This window comes from Giraffa tippelskirchi, chromosome 4, assembly GCF_054371585.1.
Source record: "Giraffa tippelskirchi isolate mGirTip1 chromosome 4, T2T-mGirTip1v1.2.pri, whole genome shotgun sequence".
In the NCBI taxonomy this organism is placed as follows: domain Eukaryota; kingdom Metazoa; phylum Chordata; class Mammalia; order Artiodactyla; family Giraffidae; genus Giraffa; species Giraffa tippelskirchi.
This window is the reverse complement of record NC_137278.1, coordinates 40,671,545-40,689,198: the sequence shown is the minus strand read 5'-3', so window position 1 is coordinate 40,689,198 and position 17,654 is coordinate 40,671,545. Positions and strand designations below refer to the sequence as shown.

Here is a 17,654-nt window from a genome sequence, read left to right as displayed (position 1 = left end):
TACTCAGATGACTTAACTTTGTTACTGTCATTAAAATAAGTCTACATTGAATAACTTTATCATTTAGAAGGTTGGTGACAAGGAGAAAAACTTTCAGAACCAATCAGAATTTAGTGGGTCAGATGTAGGAAAGAGCGGAGAAATGGTGCTTAGGGTAACTCTCCGTTCATTGTTGTTCAGTGGCTCAGTTGTGTCTAACTCTTTGTGACTTCAGGGACTGCAGCACGCCAGGCTTCCCTGTCCTTCATCATCTCCTAGTGCTTGCTCAAACTCATGTCCATTGAGTTGGTGATGCCATCCAACCATTTCCTCCTCTGTCATCCCCTTCTTCTCTTGCCTTCAATCTTTCCCAGCCTCAGGGTCTTTTCCAATGAGGTGGCCCTTCGCATTAGGTGGCCATACTGTCGTAGCTTCTGCTTCAGCATCAGCCCTTCCAATGAATGTTCAGGATTGATTTCCTTTAGGATTGACTGCTTTGATCTCCTTGCAGTCCAAGGGACTCTCAAGACTTCTCCAACACCATAGTTCAAAAGCATTGATTCTTTGGCACTCAGGTTTCTTTATGGTCCAGCTCTCACATCCATCCGTACATGACTACTGGGAAAACCATAGCTTCGTTCACAGGCATTTATATTTTTTCTTCTAAACAAGAAGAGTTCTTTTTCTTTGCTTGGCCTCAGTAATAAGCAGTTGAGTACTGAGTGGCTGCTTGTTGGTATTTATGTCCTAAAGCTTTATATTTAAATAAGAGATCTTTGATATACTTACTCACTGACACAGCATGTGATTGAAAACCCCCAGTCAGCAATTGGCAGCAACAGTGTTAGATGTGTGCACATCAGTTGTTATGGGAGCCTCTGCTTACTTCACACTCTTCCTGAGCCAGGGTTCTAAGACAACATGAAAGGTCCAGTGAGCAAATGAATGAATGAATGTCCTGAAAAACAGTATTGGCAAATCTTTCATAATGTTATAGCACCAATAGTTCAAAGGGGAAAGGGAGGTATGTCTTAGTCTGCTCAAGCTGCTGTAACAAAGAACCATTGACTTCATAATGAATTTTGAGTAGACATAAGCATTCAGCCCGTAAAGGGTATATGAATCAAAGGAATGTTAATAGAGCATTGAGGCTCAACTCCCCTGTCTGTGAGTGGGTTACCTAACTTCCTTAAGATTTTTCTGTTCATCTATAATACCTACCTTAAGTATTGTTCTGAAGGTGAAGTGGCATGACCAGTGTTCCACAGTTGGCATAAGGATTAGTCAATAAATGCTCCATCAGGATGACTAACATTACCTCTGCTGCTATTCCTAATCCCATGCTCCTGTCATTTCTCATTCTTGGAGGAAAGTAAGTACTGATGATGATAGATTTACCTCAGAGAACCTCGAGAGCTTCAAGGCTTTCTTAGAGTGATAGTTTCCATCTTGTGTTTTTATGTACAAAATGCAGGCACTCTACAGACTGCTACAAACCAAATGCTAGAAGTTCCAGATGCTGTTATTGCTATAAGGAGAGTGCTCCTGGAATGCCAAGTGAATACTGACTTCTGAGTCTGTGCTAGTGCATTATGGTAAGCTTGAATGCCTCTTTCTTATCACTTTATAGGGTGAGAGTTGAACGTAGGCTCCAAGTTGGAAGATAGCACTGAAGCCTGGTTGCTTACTACTCAGAATGCCATTTAGGGGAGCTGTGTAAAAGCAATAAAGAAGCCCTTTCTGCCCTTGCAGGAATCCGTGGCTTACAAATGTCTCTAATGATGTTTTTATGAGCTAACCTCTGTGGTAGGTTTTTGGTTTTATTTGTTTTATTTCATTTTGTTTTGGTGTTTTTGCCCAAAGAGGCAAAGAGAGAGAGAAAGCTTGCCTTTTAAGTTATTATCACCATGTACTAGATGTTTGAGGATCTCTTGATCATAAATAAACCTTACCTTAGTTACATCTTTCCTTAACTGGAATTGACACAGTGACTAATCTTAGTGATTTGAGAGAAATGACTAGGAAATCTACTTCAAGTATCCATATAGAATTTTCAAGCTATACTAGAGAAAATCTTTACTGTGGTAGAGCTCCTTACAAAATGGCTTAAGGAACTCCTAGTTCTATCATATTGAAATGCAAAAAAGACTTTGGTTCATAATGCATTTGCATTTATGTCATTGTGGTGAGGGATTTGGGGGTAGATAGGAACCTTACCTAAGTTGTCATCACCGTAAGTCATCACCCTCAAGAAGATGGCCAGTTTGAAGGGGAAAAAGAAAAGGTGTTTCAACAGTTAATTCTTGAAGTAGAGAAAAACTGACCAAAACTGTTTCCTAGTTTCTTGTCACCCAGCATGCAGTTTTGGTGTCCATGAAAAGAAAGAGTTGTATAGAAGTAACACTGAGGGCATATATTATATCTTCCCTTAACTATTTCTCTTCAGGTAAGACGAGGATTTGCATAACCAGGAGAAACATTTTCAGGATACTCTTTTGACTTTGGGTGGACGTGTGTGCATTATTTTAAAACCACTGATCTGTCAGAGCAAGTTGAGCTCTGCCACTGGGAACAAGAGACCGGGTGTGAGCCATCTCATCCCCCAGGCTGGGAGAGCGGGCTGGGTGGCGAGGTGTAGTGTGTTCCTATCGATCACTGATAAATATATTCCTCCTGAGGTATGGGGTACCACGCAGCAGTTAGATTGGGTCCCATCACTTCATGGGAAATAGATGGGGAAACAGTGTCAGACTTTGTTTTTTCGGGCTCCAAAATCACTGCAGATGGTGATTGCAGCCATGAAATTAAAAGACACTTACTCCTTGGAAGGAAGGTTATGACCAACCTAGACAGCATATTTAAAAGCAGAGACATTACTTTGCCAACAAAGGTCCGTCTAGTCAAAGCTATGGTTTTTCCAGTGGTCATGTACAGATGTGAGAGTTGGACTGTAAAGAAAGCTGAGCACCGAAGAGTTGATGCTTTTGAACTGTGGTGTTGGAGAAGACTCTTGAGAGTCCCTTGGACTGCAAGGAGATCCAACCAGTCCATCCTAAAGGAGATCAGTCCTGGGTGTTCATTGGAAGGACTGATGTTGAAGCTGAAACTCCAATCCTTTGTCCACCTGATGTGAAGAGCTGACTCATTGGAAAAGACCCTGATGCTGGGAAAGATTGAGGGCAGAAGGAGAAGGGGACGACAGAGGATGAGATGGCTGGATGACATCACCGACTCGATGGACATGAGTTTGGGTGGACTCCGGGAGTTGGTGATGGACAGGGAGGCCTGGCGTGCTGCGATTCATGGGGTCACGAAGAGTCGGACATGACTGAGTGACTGAACTGAACTAAACTGAACTAGAGCCAACTGGCATTGGTTATGCAGCTGTACCTTCTACTGAGTCTCCAGGGTCACAAAGAAGGGGAGAAAGGAGTTCTGATCTGACTCCACAAATGCTGATATGCCATCACTTGCTATTTTGATACCAATTCGTCAAGTTGTTCTTGACTTTCAAGTGCATCAGAATCACCTGGGTGACATGTTAAAAAAGGAGACTTTGCTTCCCTACAAGAGGTTTTGATTTAGCAAGTCTGAGGAAGAGCCTAGAAATTTGCAATTAAAAAAAGAAACTCTTGGCTAAGAAGATAGGTTTACTCTTTAAGAAAAGAAAAATAAAATAAAATCAACGGACTCTTTCTGAGTATCTATAGGAGAATGTGCCTGGCACAGTGAGATGATACATATTTTATATTGGTAATTTTTAATTTTATTTATGTTTTCTTACAGATGAGAAATCCCAAGGTTGGGTCAGTTATTACCTTGTTAAAGGTCACATAGCTAAAATATTAAAAATTTTTTTCCTTAGACTTCTGGATTTATACGTGCAACCATTGGGATTCACCTTTGCCCAATGAGGAGGCTGGTTTTTGCTACTACCTGACTCAACCCAGACTTATCCAGCCTGATCCTGTGGAAGAAAGTGGGACTCATGCTTCCTAGGTCCTGTGATCACAAAACATCATTCCTGGAAGGCTGGCTGGATTTCATTGCTTACATTTACCAGTTCAGGGGCCATGAAGCTCCCCTATGATATAGTCACTATACAATTAGCAAATGAACCATAAAGCATTGATTTCATTAGTTTATTCATTTATGAATTCATGAGTTCACTTAAATATTTACCAAGAATGACTGTTTGCTCAGCATTATGCAAAACACTAATACAGTAGAAAGTTGTAGAGGGAAGCCAATAAATCAAAGTTTGTGTGCTTCGCTCTATGCTTGATAAGCATCATGTTTCTAGATAAGTCCCCTCTGGTCTCAGGTTCTCCCTGTTGGCAAATTCAGGGAGTGAAACTAGATGCTCCTGAATGTAAAATTTGATCCTTGAGCTGTAGGATGTATGTGTTCAGGGAACACAGTAGGTATGAAATGAAGCAGACGAAGAAGGAAGAGACCCAATCAAAATGTGTGGACATGACATCATTGGAGAGAAATTACAATTTGGTGTCTGACCCTAGGGGAAGTCAAGTAATACAGTTTCCTATGGGAGAGATAGTCAAGTATGGTGGCATATGAACTAGGGAGTGAGGAGTGGAGAAGGTTGGATTAGCGGAAAGGAAACGGGAGCAGATTCAGCAAGTGTGTAAACTCAGAGGCATGAACTTTGCTGATTTCACACCTCCTACCATAGCCCAGGGTCCTCTTTGCCATGCTGGTCACAGCACAAAACACCTCTGGGGCTGGATGAGCCATCTGTAGGCAGTTGCCAGGTTTAGCAAATAAAAGTATAGAATGCCCAGTGAAATTTGAATTTTAGATCAACAATGCAGTTTTTATAAAGAATAAGTATGTCCCAAATATTTCATGGAACATATACATACTTAAAAATTATGCAGTGTTCATCTGAAATTCACATTTTAACTGGATATTCTGTATTTCATCTGGTAGCTCTTTGCTGTGGGCAGTCTCTCAGAATCTGGACATGCCCATGAATGGTGAGGGGATAGCAGCCCCTGCACACTTTAGCTGTTTCTAGCTCCTTGCTCAGGATCAATCAGAACGCCTCCCTGAAGTTCTCTCTGGCCAGAGAGCAGAGAGAACCAAGCTACCCTTTTTTTCTGCCACCCACACTCTGCAGGTGAGAACAGAGCAGCGAATCCTTGTCTCACGAGCCTGCTTATCACCAGGATTAGCATTTAGTGTCCTGGAAGCATTAGATTCCTTTATGTCTCCCTTCCCCATGGCCTTGGAGGCTCCTGGACACATTGGAAAATTGTTCTGCTTGCATTCTCTTGTCTCAGTCTCATTCCCACCATTCTGCCCTGGACAGTAAGAGTGAAAGCAGCTGAAGGAGTAGATTTCTGTTACCAGTGGTAAGAGTTATTATATTTTCTTGTTAATTGCTTTCTTTTAAGAAAAAGAGTCCCTGTCTTCTCTGTCTCTCTAACCCTGCTCATCAGGTTGGGGTGAATTTTGTCTTTATTTCTTCATCTGCCTGTGTACTTATTTTATCCTCACCTTTGGGTCCTTGAGTCCACTGCCTGGTAGGTGGGCTGTCCTCAAGGACACTTGCAGTCTGAGATTGATTGAGCAGCTTGAGCAGCGCAATTCCTGTCCATATCCCAGCATCCTGTTCCATGTAAGGCAAGTTAAAGGATTTCTTTGGGACACAAGGTAATATCCGAGTTTTCTTCCTTGAACAATCACGAGTCTCTCACGAGCAGACAAGCTCTATGCAGTAATCTGTTTCTCCAACATCTCTTTGGTGCCATAGCAAATGTCTTCAAAATGAAGCTCTGCCTGTGGTTGCTCAGGAGGTGCATGCTTCAAACCTCCAATCTACTGTCCTGTCTTATGGTATGATGGGGTAGTTTTTGATCTACTGCAATCGGGGCAGCCTAGAAGAGGTCAGGACTTAACTTTGACCTGCCTACTGAAATGGACCAAACACTAGGAGCTCCAGGCTGGGGGTAATACATGGTATCAGAGGCACCAGCAGGTCATGATCCATATGACAAGGTGTCAAGTGGAGAAGGCCCCATAATCCAGGGAAGTCTTTTAGCAACTAGGGCCCTAGCTGTAGATGCAGATTCAAGAGTAAGATCTCCACTGAAAGGAAAAAGAGAGCCCGGCACAGGGTGGGCAGGGCTTTAAAGGCCTGGGAACAACTTAAGGCAAGGGCCCAATCACCTGATGTAGCACACAGAGTGGCCTGGGTCTCAGAAACAAAAATACCCTGCCTTGTCAGCACAGGGACGCACATTGGGAGCCACAGTGGTAGCAAGTGATTTGTGGTCATCAGAGACTGAGTTAGAACTGCTTAAATTCAAATTTTCCAAGATCAGAGTTGTTCCTTTGGGTGCCATGGAAATGAGGCTGCAGGTGTGGGTTAGGTGGCCTAAGGAGAGGCCAGGTGGAATAGGTGGGAACTGGGCAGGGCCTGTCATTACTATCAGCCCCTCATGGGTTTTCATGAGCACAGAAATTTAAAGAGTGTTTCAGGCACTGAAAATGATGTCCAGGGACTTCCCTGGTGGTCTATTGGTTAAGAAGCTGCCTGCCAATGCAGGAAACGCAGGTTTGATCCCAGGTTTGATCCCTGGGAAGATTCCACATGCTGTGGGGCAGCTGAACCCATGGGCCACAACTACTGACCCCATGTGCTGCAACTACTGAAGCTTGTGCACTCTAGAGCTGATGCTATGCAACAAGAGAAGCCACCACAGTGAGAAGTCCACATACCACAACTAGAGAAAGCCTGTGCACAGCAACAAAGACACAGTGCAACCCCTCCAAAAATAAGTAAATAAAAGACATATTTTAAAAAAGAAAACTAATTCCATTGGGTGAATCATTCTAATCAGACTGGATTCCTGGATAATCTACAAGGCAGCAAGTTTAAAACTCCATTCAGATTGAAGAAGCAGACAGATGGTTACTGTTTACAGAGGCTCTAGCTTCCTCTGTAAACAAGGATTTTAGCATGGCCCCTGGGGGTCAAGGAAGGAAACTAGGAAATGACCCTAGGGGGGCCACTGAAGCCTGGTGCAAGCTGAGTTATGATACAGAAAGGTGTTTGCCAAGCTGTAGTGAGACCTGCTCTTCCCAGAATGTGATGTCTTTGCACAGTCAAGGGCTGGCTGGAAAAACCACTGTGGCTGCCAGCCCCACAGGGGAGGACGGGAGATGTTCCAGTCACAGCCCTGTGGGCCACGCAGGCGAGACCCTCAAGCTGCGTTTGCTTCTCCTGCCTGAGCTCCTGGAGTCAGCATGAGAAGCAGCCAGCTGTGTCTCTGGTGACAAGTGACTGTTCTCAAGCTCTTCGGAGCGTGGAGTCATCCACGCAGAAAGCTCAGACCACGGTTGAGTGCAGGTAAAGTGAAATGCCGGGTGCCCAGCAATAGCTCGAAGGGCCAGATGAAGGACGCAAAGGAAAGACCACAGAATCTGCAGTTTCCCCGGAGAGAGGAGGAGGCCAGCGTGCCGGAGGAAGCTTCACAGCTCCAGAAGCTGTCGACGGCAACACAACTTGTTGTCATCCTTCCAGACACTTGTGGCAGCAACTTTTCTCCTGGGCCTTGCTCTTCCTACTCTCCCAGAAAAGTAAGTCACACAGCCAGCCCTGCGTCGGAAGAGGATCTCAGCTAAAATACTCTCTCAGGACTGGAATCCATAGTTGTTGTTTTTTTTTTTTAAAGTCCCTAAATAGGTATTTACAAGTGAGGCTTCCCTTTGGGGCTGTTATTGCAACTTAACTGGTTTATAAAGATTCTAAGAAATGCATCTTTAGAGTTTCATACATTTATCTATTTTTGTTGTTGTTCAGTCGTTAAGTTGTGTCTGACTCTTTGTGACCCCATGGACTGCAGCACTCCAGGCTTCCTTGTCCCTCACCATCTCCCAGAGCTTGCTCAAACTCATGTCCATTGAATCGATGATGCCATCCAACCATCTCATCCTCTGATGCTCTCTTTTCCTCTCAGTCTTTCCTAGCATCAGGGTCTTTTCTGATGAATCAGTTCTTTGCATCAGGTGGCCAAAGTATTGGAGCTTCAGCTTCACCATCAGCCCTTCCAGTGAATAGTCAGGATTATTCTAGGCCAAACAGCTGTACCAGGTAAACACTTTGGCCTGGTCCAGTCCAGGCTGATGGCTGGGTTCTGCAGTTCTGGGATTGGGTGGTAACAGACTTCCTAGTGTGAAATTCTGCGATTCCTGGTCCACCATTATTCTTCTCATGCTGGACTGTCTCAGTGGAAGGAGACCTAGAAGAGTCAATGCACTGTCCATAGAGCTTAGACTGGAAGAAGACAGGATGATAATAACCCTGAACACTTGTCTAAGACCTTTGCCTCTTCAAATATATAACATCATCTAATAGCTCTACTAGATTCTTAACAGTTCCATGGAAAAAGTCAAATCATTGTTAGTACCTCAGTTGTTTGAGGAAACTGCAGCCCAGAGGGGCTAAGTGGCTTGCCTGAAGTCACACAGCTGAGACTCAGGTGGGCTGACACAGATCCATGCTCTCAGCACACCGTGAAGTCTCCTACAAGTGAGGGCCTGTTCCAGACTCCAGGTGGGCTGCTTGTTCAAACTGTTCTTCGCATTCTCCCTCCCAGTCATTTAGAATATGTGAGCAGGGTCATTGGCCTCGTGTTCCAGATAGAAACTTCCAGTGCTGTTTCTCCCCAAGGATTTTGTTTCTTGAATCTCTTCTCCACTCTTCATTCTACTCATAGCTTCTGGGCAAGAACCTTAATTTTTATTTAAGCTCTTATTCTGTGTAGGACACTATTGTTAGTTTTAAACTAATTCTAACTTACTTATTCTTCTTAATAACCCTATGAAGGAAAATACAGTTTCATCTCCATTTTTCAGATTTAAACCAAGGCAAGGGACAGTAGGTGGATTCCATAGCCAAGAAGTGGCAGAGATGTCATTCAGTTTAAGCTGGCAGGTCTCAGGTCTTCATCACTATGTCGCCTGTTTTAATGTAGACCAATGATTCTCAAACATTATACATTAGGGTCTCTGAATCCCTCTCAGATTTGGATTCAGCAGATTTGGGGTAGAAGATGTGAGTATTTCCATTTCTGGCAAATAATGATGCAGATGCTGCTGGTGGGGCCCACACTTTAAGAACCCTTGATTGAAGGATGCCCAGTATAGCTACCTGAGAATTCACTGGGTGAGTTTTTGAAAAATGTTGACTCCCAGGCTCCATTCCTAGATATTTTGACTTAATTGGTTTTGAAAAAGGGACTAGGAATATGTAGCTTTACAAAGCTCCACTAGAGATTTTTCATTTTTATTGCTTTATTCTTTTTGATTGAATGAAAGATTCTTCAAATTTATAGTGCTTTACAATTTTCAAGTTTTACACATTTGATTTCATATAATCTCATATGAGATTGATGGTTGGATGGCATCACCGACTCGATGGACATGGGTTTGGGTAGACTCCGGGAGTTGGTGATGGACAGAGAGGCCTGGCGTGCTGCAATTCATGGGGTCGCAAAGAGTCGGACACGACTGAGCGACTGAACTGAACTGAACTGAATCTCATAATAACTCTTTTCCCCCCACTTCTATATGGCTTCTTCCCCCTTTCCTCTCCCCTCTGATAACCACTAGTTTTATTCTCTATATCTGTGAGCCAGCTTCTTTTTTTTATTTCATTCACTAGTTTGTTGTATTTTTAAGATTCCACATATAAGTGATGTCATACAGTATTTGTCTTTTTTTTTTTTTTGGTCTCACTACTTCACTTAGCATAAGGCCCTCAAAGTCCATCTGTGTTTCTGCAAATAGCAAAAATTTCATTCTTTTTTATGGCCTAGTAGTATTCCACTGTATGTATTTACCACATCTTCTTTATCCATTTATCTGTGGGTAGATTCTTGGGCTGTTTCCATACTTCGACAATTGTAAGTAATGCTACTATAAACATTGGGGTACATTTTTCTTTTCAAATTAGTGATTTTGGGTTTGGTGGGGGGATATATTCCCAAGAGTGGGATCACTGGGTCATATGGCAGTTCTATTTTTAGATTTCTGAGAAACCTCCATGTTTTCCACAGTGGCTGTACCATTCTGTGTTCTCACCAACAGTGTATAAGGGTTCCCTTTTCTCTGCATCCTCACCAGCATTGGTTATTTGTATTCTTTTTGATGATAGTCATTCTGACAGTGTGAGATGATTATCTCATTTTGGTTTTGATTTGCATTTCTCTGATGATTAGCCACATTGAGCATCTTTTCATATGCCTGTTGGCCATCTGCATTTCCTCCTTGGAAAAAATGTCTGTTTAATTCTTTTGCCTATTTTTTAATTGGGTTGTTTTTTCTTTTGATGTTGAGTAGTATGAGCTGTTTGTATTTAATAGTTTGGATAAAAACCCCTTATCAGTCACATAATTTGCAAATATCTTTGAAGAAAGGAAAAATCACTTTAAAAACAAATCCAAAACAGTTAGCAGAATGGCAATAAAGATATATAGGTAATTACCTTATGTGTAAGTGGACTAAATGCTACAATCAACAGACATAGTAGGTTGAATAGATATAAAAACAAGACCCATACATATGCTGCCTACAAAAGATTCAATTTAAATATAGAGACACACACAGACTGAAAGTGGGGGTATTCCCACTTTCAGGAAAAAGGTATTCCATGCAAATGGAATCAAAAGAAAGCTGGAATAGCAATAATTATAACAGACAAAATAGACTTTAAAATAAAGACTGTTAGCAAGAGATAAAGAAGGACACTACATAATCATCAAGGGATCAATCCAAGGAAAAGATACAACAATTATAAACATACATGTACCCAAAATGCTGCTGCTAAGTCGCTTCAGTTGTGTCCGACTCTGTGCGACCCCAAAATAGGAGCACCTAAATATATTAGGCAGCTATTAATGGACATAAAAGGAGAAATCAACAGTAATGCAATAATCATATGGGAGTTTGATACCCCACTTAGAGAAATGAACAGATCATCCATACAGAAAATCAGTAGCAAAACACTGACCTTAAGTGACACGTTATTATCTAATGAGCTTAATTTATAATACATAGAGCATTCTATCCAAAAACAATAGAATGCACATTCTTTCCAAGTACACATGGAACATTCTCCAGGATAGATCACGTGCTGGGCCACTGGAGATTCTGATATCCAAATATATGTCTTTGAGATTGCCATATATATACTACTATGTATAAGATAGATAACTAATGAGAACCGACTATATAGCACAGGGAACACTACTGAATGCTCTGTGGTGACCTAAATGGGAAGGAAATTTTAAATAAGGGGGTTGGGGGTTATGTATATATATAGCTGATTCACCTTGTTATACAGCAGAAACTAACACAATATTGAAAAGCAACTATACTCCAAAAAATATTTTTAAAAAATAGGTTTATCTCCTGGTGACTCAGTTTTCCAACTAGGAAATTAGTGTAAGAATTAGTCCATTTATGCAGTATTATTGACTAGCTCAAATAAGGAAACCAATATGAAAGTGTTTTGCAAGATAAAAGTTATGATCAGAAGCAGTTTGTTGAGGATTTTGTGGTTGGACAGTCTACTTTTCACTCATTTCATTCTAGAAATTATAACTTTAAAAATTTTAAGGAGATCAGAGTTTAAATAAGGAAACTGAGGCCCAGAGAGCTTCTGGAAGTTCACAATGCAGCAGTGGTAGAAGAGAGCTAGGAGCCAGGTTTTCTGACTCTGTATTCACCCACATTCAGACTATTTCTAAAGTGTGACTTGTAGGTAATTACCATGTTGTTGATTCAATATATGATTAATTTTGTTAATGGTCAATAATGGTCCTTGCTTGCTGAATCCTCATTATCTCAATCAGCCAGTACTTCATAGATCCTTCTACTTTGTAAATACATTTAAAATTTCTAGAGTCACTTCTCTAGGAGAAACCCCATTCCAGGCCCTTCCAGATCATGGCAGTCTGCATCTACTCACCTGGAGAGTGAAGATGTGGGAAGGACCATCTCATTATTCTACACGGTGTACAGAATGATGGTAGAGGATGAACTTCCTCTCCTCCCCACGTCACAGGTAGGAGGCCAACCATTAGGTTAGTTCCACTTGCCTATGCTTAGTAGAAACACAAGTATTAGTTATCTTTGGGCTTCCCTGGTGGTTCAGCAGTAAAGAATACACCTGCAATGCAGAAACCTCAGGAGAACAAGAGTTCTATTCCTGGGTTAGGGAGATACCCTGGAGGAGGGCATGGCAACCTACTCCAGTATTCTTGCCTGGAGAATCCCATGGACAGAGGAGCCTAGAGGGCTACAGTCCATGGGGTCACAAGAATCAGACATGACAGTGACTAAACCACCACCAATGTATCTAGCCTGTTGTGTACAAGATACCTTTCTATGCACTTTATGTGTATTAATTTATCTACATGTATTAATTTATCTAATGCTCACCCTATCCCTAATATGAATACATTATCCCCATTCTGCAGATGAGGAAACAAATGTAGAGAGGATAAGGTGCCTAAGGACAGAGCAAGCATGGAGAAAAATTCAGGTTTAAATCATGGCCATATGGCTCTGCAGCCCATAACCTGACTTCTTGAGGCTCCATTGCCTGTCAGTCTTATAAAATAGGTATTATTATTAACATTTTACAGGTGCAAAAGCTGAGGTACACTCTGATAAGTTTACTGACAGCAGTCACAAGGTGGAAAGTGACTGGGGATAAGTGGACCCAATATCTCCATACTTTAGATTCAGTAGTCTTTAGTATACACCCCACTGCTGGCCAGAGTTTCCCTCTATTACTTATTTCTCTAACCATTCATCCATACTGTCCATTATTCAATGCATTCTCCATTCATCCAGCTGCATCATTCCTGTGAAAGTACTTTGGTATTTTCTATTTATGGAAGAATATGGAGACTGTGGTTCCAGGGCCTATTCCTATAATGTGCTTGAGGCCCACACCTCATTTCCTTTGGGGTCCTAAGAGGTGTAGCATGGCCCATAAAAAACACCTTCTCTGCTCCTATCTCGTGATTTTTGCAAATTAATGATCTAAGTAAAATGGACCATTGCCTTTAAAAGTGAGCAATAAAAAATGATAATAAATGCTAGGCTGAAGATCATAATGGAAAAACAACTATTTGGGGTATTTTGCTATGGTACAGTTCCCCAGCCTGAGTGCTTTAAGTGGAACTGGCTGGGGTTTTTTGGGTTCCATGTTCAGTGCCTCGAGTCTTCACACATGACTGGGTGCAGAATAAGAACTGCCTGTGAAGTCAGAAGAGGCTTAAATCTGAGGCTTGCCAATAGGCATATCAATTAGACAGTGACCCAGAAATTCTTGGAAGAGTGATTTTGAGCTCCCTTTTATCTCCTCGCAGCTCCTTTCCTGTCTTCCTGCCTTCCATAACTTCTTGGTAGAAAACTGGAAGAGCTGGGATTTATGCCCAAGAAGGCTTAGGAAAACAAAAGTTAACTGCTGTAGCTTTGAGAAATAAATTGCTCTGTGAGGCAAAGGAAAAATCAAAGATCTGGGGAGGAAAATGAAGGCACAGTTTCAATTATAACTGTTACCAGGTTTAGATCCAACTATGGGCCAAAGTGTCATCCAGACAGATGTTCTTGCAATTTGGTTTCCAGAATAAACGTTGTACTTGTGAAAATATTTTAATGACATCTCAGCACTTTACTAGGCCTCAAATTCTCGAAGATTTTCCAGGTCAGGCAAGGACCATTTGCACCATCTCACCCAGCGACCTCTTTCCTTTTGCTGGAGCTTATGAAGAACATTAAACTTGCAGATGTAATTATTGCATAATAAAGTATTGATTTCCTAAGAAACCCTATAGCATTTTCATCTTAGTAATTAGCATTTATAAGGAATATATCCAAGAACTTTTATAGGGGATTAACCACCTATTGCCACTTGAATGAGAGATGGAGTATTTCAGTTAAAAGACAAACATTAGAAAATAGCTTCAGGTCACAGAACTGCAGATCATCTGCACATCATTTATATGAGTACCCACAGTGTCCTAGTTCAGATTTTAAAATAATTTGGATATATCATATAAGCCATTATGAAAATGACATTTTCAGGTAAATTGAATTATCTTCTCACATCTAATACAGACTTTAGTTTTGCTTGGCAGTAAGATTACTAACTTGTTGAATTACCTCCTCTGGACAGTTTTTATCTGTTAAAGCATCAACAAGAACAATGCACAATTATAAAGTGAAATTCTCGCTAAAGTCAAAGAAATTTTCAAGTACAATTTAAAGATAATTTCTGATGACTGAGGTTATGTAATACTCCAAGTGATCAAAGACCATGATGACTGGATGTATTGGTGGGAGGAAAGAGAAAATTTATAAATAAGTCATCTGAACATAATGTTTTTCCACATGTTTTAGGTTTGCTCCTGTTGGAATTAGGGAAGAGCTTTCATGTCCTTCATATGTTCTATTGGAATTGCCTCCTGAATGCATTGAGGTTCACTTTGGGGGGACTTCAGACACCAGGGCTGCTGGATCTTGAGAAATAGTGTGTTAACATCAGTACAGCACCAGCCAACCTGTATTCCATTTCCAGTTACACCACTAATGAGCTCTGCCACTTAAAAATATTGCCTGTCGTTGGCTGTGTGCTTCAGCCCTGATGTCTGAAAGCAACTTGTCATTGGCCTTGAAATCAGGGAGACTGTGGTACCATTTATTCCTTCTGTATCTCCCAGAAGAGAGAGTAAGGCATTTATCCAATCAAATGAAAGATTTTGTTGAGCTCCTCCTATGTCCTCAGCCTTGAGTTGAATAGGGTGTTGGGATAAGGTTGGAAAGGAGGCATAGCTCTTGTCCTCAGGTCACTGACAATCTCAACATGTCAAATGCATGTGCATAGATGACTGAGCATGTTTAACTGTCTAAGTAGAGCTTTTGCTCATGCTGTTCCCTTTACATGAAAGTATTGTCTTTGTTTCTTCAACCAGCTAACTTGAATCATCTTTTAATCTATAGTTCAAATCCTCTTTCTTCCAGGAAGCTTTCTCCAAACCTAATCATAGTTTCTTTCTCCAAACCTCATCATATTTTCCAGATTATGTTAAAGTTATCTTTCCACATGTCTGGCTCATGTTATTAGAATCCCATTCCCCCCAAACAAAGATTGCTTGTGTTTCTTTCCACATCCTAGGGCTTAGCACCTATCTTTTTAATGGTATTGGATAAATACCTGGCAGGGAGTTAATGCCCCTCTTCTCTGTCTCTCTCTAGCACACAATGTTCCTAGTGATAAGGTACATATAACTATCTTGAATTATAGTTACTTGGTTATATGTCACCTCTTCTAAAAGACTGAAGAGTTAGTAGTGCTTTGCTTCAAAATGGCACATATTTGAACCCTTCACTACTGCTCACTGGCCTAGGGACTTGGACATTTTGTTGGAATAACAATATTTGCTTCATAGAATTGTTATGAAATCTAGAGGACACGGAAAGTGCCTAACAGTGTTTGATACACAATATATATTCCATAAATGTTTTTCTCTATGCCCATGCTCTTATTGATGGAAGGTAAAATATCTTGAATTATGTACTGTGCCCATAGTAGATATTAAAAAATGGGTGAAAATATATGAAACCAAATTAATTATATAGACAATTAATAGGGTAGAAATTCAGAGAAAGGCAATCATTGTGGGAACTACAGTGCTCAGCAGATGCTTCATACATGAAGGGAGAACTGAGTGAACACTAAAGGCTGCATGGGATTTCCAGTGATCACAAGCTAAGAGCTTTTACCACTTGTTGAGCACTTGCTTTGTGTCAGGCACTACGCAGTCCATTTTTTGTCTCTTCAGTCTTCATAGGAACCCTATCAAATAAGTATTATGATAATGACTATGATTTTACAGAGGTGACATAGCAAATATTTGTTCTGACTTTCAAAGTGTCGTTTGCACCCACGGTCTCTGCTAGCCTATATGATCCATCTATGCAGATTAGGAAAAGGTCATCTATATCAGTCAGTCCAGCCAGAAAGAGAAGACAGAGGCAAAGGATTTAATTGGACAGAATTGAAAGACGCTTACTCCTTGGAAGAAAGATTATGGCCAACCTAGATAACATATTTAAAAGCAGAGACATTACTTTGCCAACAAAAGTCCATCTAGTCAAGGCTATGGTTTTTCCAGTGGTCATGTATGGATGTGAGAGTTGGACGGTGAAGAAAGCTGAGCGCTGAAGAATTGATGCTTTTGAACTGTGGTGTTGGAGAAGACTCTTGAGAATCCCTTGGACTGCAAGGAGATCCAATCAATCCATCCTAAAAGAGATCAGTCCTGAGTGTTCATTGGAAGGTTTGATGTTGAAGCTTAAACTCCAATACTTTGGCCACCTCATGCGAAGAGTTGATTCATTGGAAAAGACCCTAATGCTTGGTAGGATTGGGGGCAGGAGGAGAAGGGGACGACAGAGGATGAGATGGTTGGATGGCATCACCGACTCGATGGACATGAGTTTGGATAGACTCTGGGAGTTGGTGATGGACAGAGAGGCCTGGTGTGCTGCAATTCATGGGGTCGCAAAGAGTCGGACATGACTGAGCAACTGAACTGAACTGAACTGAAAATAAGGACTGTTTACAGAGGTGTGGCCAGGGAAATGGGAAAAGGGTTGATGAGGCATCTGGGGACTAGCAACATGGAAGCCTTTATTACCCCCAGGCCTGAAAGAATGAGGGAGGGAATAGCATTATTAGAGGCCAGTAAGAGCTAGAGCTGTGGGAGAGGGGCCACCCAGTAGGACCACAGATGCTGTCAGAACCATGGGGGTCAGGGAGGCATGGTGCAAGGGAGGGTGGTGATAGAGAAAATATTAATAAGTAACTTGGCCTCTCTTTTTTCTCACCTAACTCATTTCCTACTGTTGATTGCAGTTGGCCAAACCACACTGGAAGCCAGAAAATAAGAAAGTCTCAGATGTATTGTATGGAGGCCATTATATGGGGCAAAGGGTAGGACAGAGAAAAATCAATAAATGGGTCTGGGGAGGGAGGAGGAAATGGTGATTAATCAGCACATAACTCCCTCTGGGCAGGAAACATTTCCTCTGAGTAGATGCAGCTCCAAGGATGAGTAGCTCAGTGAAGGTATCCCCCTAAGGAACAGCATACCCAGTCCAGCGACCCATAAGGTAGTGAGAGGAGACCAGCCTGGATTTCAGTCCCCAGTTACCTCCTAGGCTAGGTGCCTTGGTGTCAGGGTAATCTGTATGCAGCAGCCCTGTCTAAAGCAATCTTGACTTGGCTTACCTGACTATTAACACAGGAAGCACATAACCCCAAATATAGTTGTGGCAGGAAGCTGATAAAATGAGTCCCCAAGGAACCCTCAAAATAACTGAGCTGTCACTAATAGGTTGAAATACACCTTGATGTCTTGCCTCCATCTGCTGAAACTCATTTCCCCAGACCAGACCCTACTGCCTTAGACATCTCTAGATCCAGTGTAGCTCCTCGGGTGATGATCAAGCCTCCTGAGTGCTATCTGGAACCAGAACCCCTATTCCTTCCACAAGTTGGACCATAGCTAGCATCAGTGCATCTGAAGTCAGGAAGCAGTCTCGATCTATCCTTCCTGGTCTTGTACCCA

At 41.7% G+C, this 17,654-nt stretch overlaps 1 protein-coding gene across 7 annotated transcripts in view; it reads left to right on the top strand.

Annotated features, from left to right (window-relative positions):
* Window positions 1–17,654, top strand: part of LOC145544390 (uncharacterized) — a 475,872-nt gene that overhangs the window by 375,155 nt on the left and 83,063 nt on the right. For 2 of the 7 annotated variants that reach the window (XR_014081377.1, XR_014081376.1), the window contains exons 1-2: window positions 972–1,351; window positions 1,454–1,574. The gene's annotated coding sequence lies outside the window, so the exon portion shown is untranslated. Of the gene's footprint in view, window positions 1–256; window positions 1,352–1,453; window positions 1,575–3,844; window positions 4,254–11,911; window positions 12,074–17,654 lie in introns of those variants that run through there. The other 5 variants (XR_014081375.1, XR_014081380.1, XR_014081394.1 and 2 more) reach the window with 5 other exon arrangements.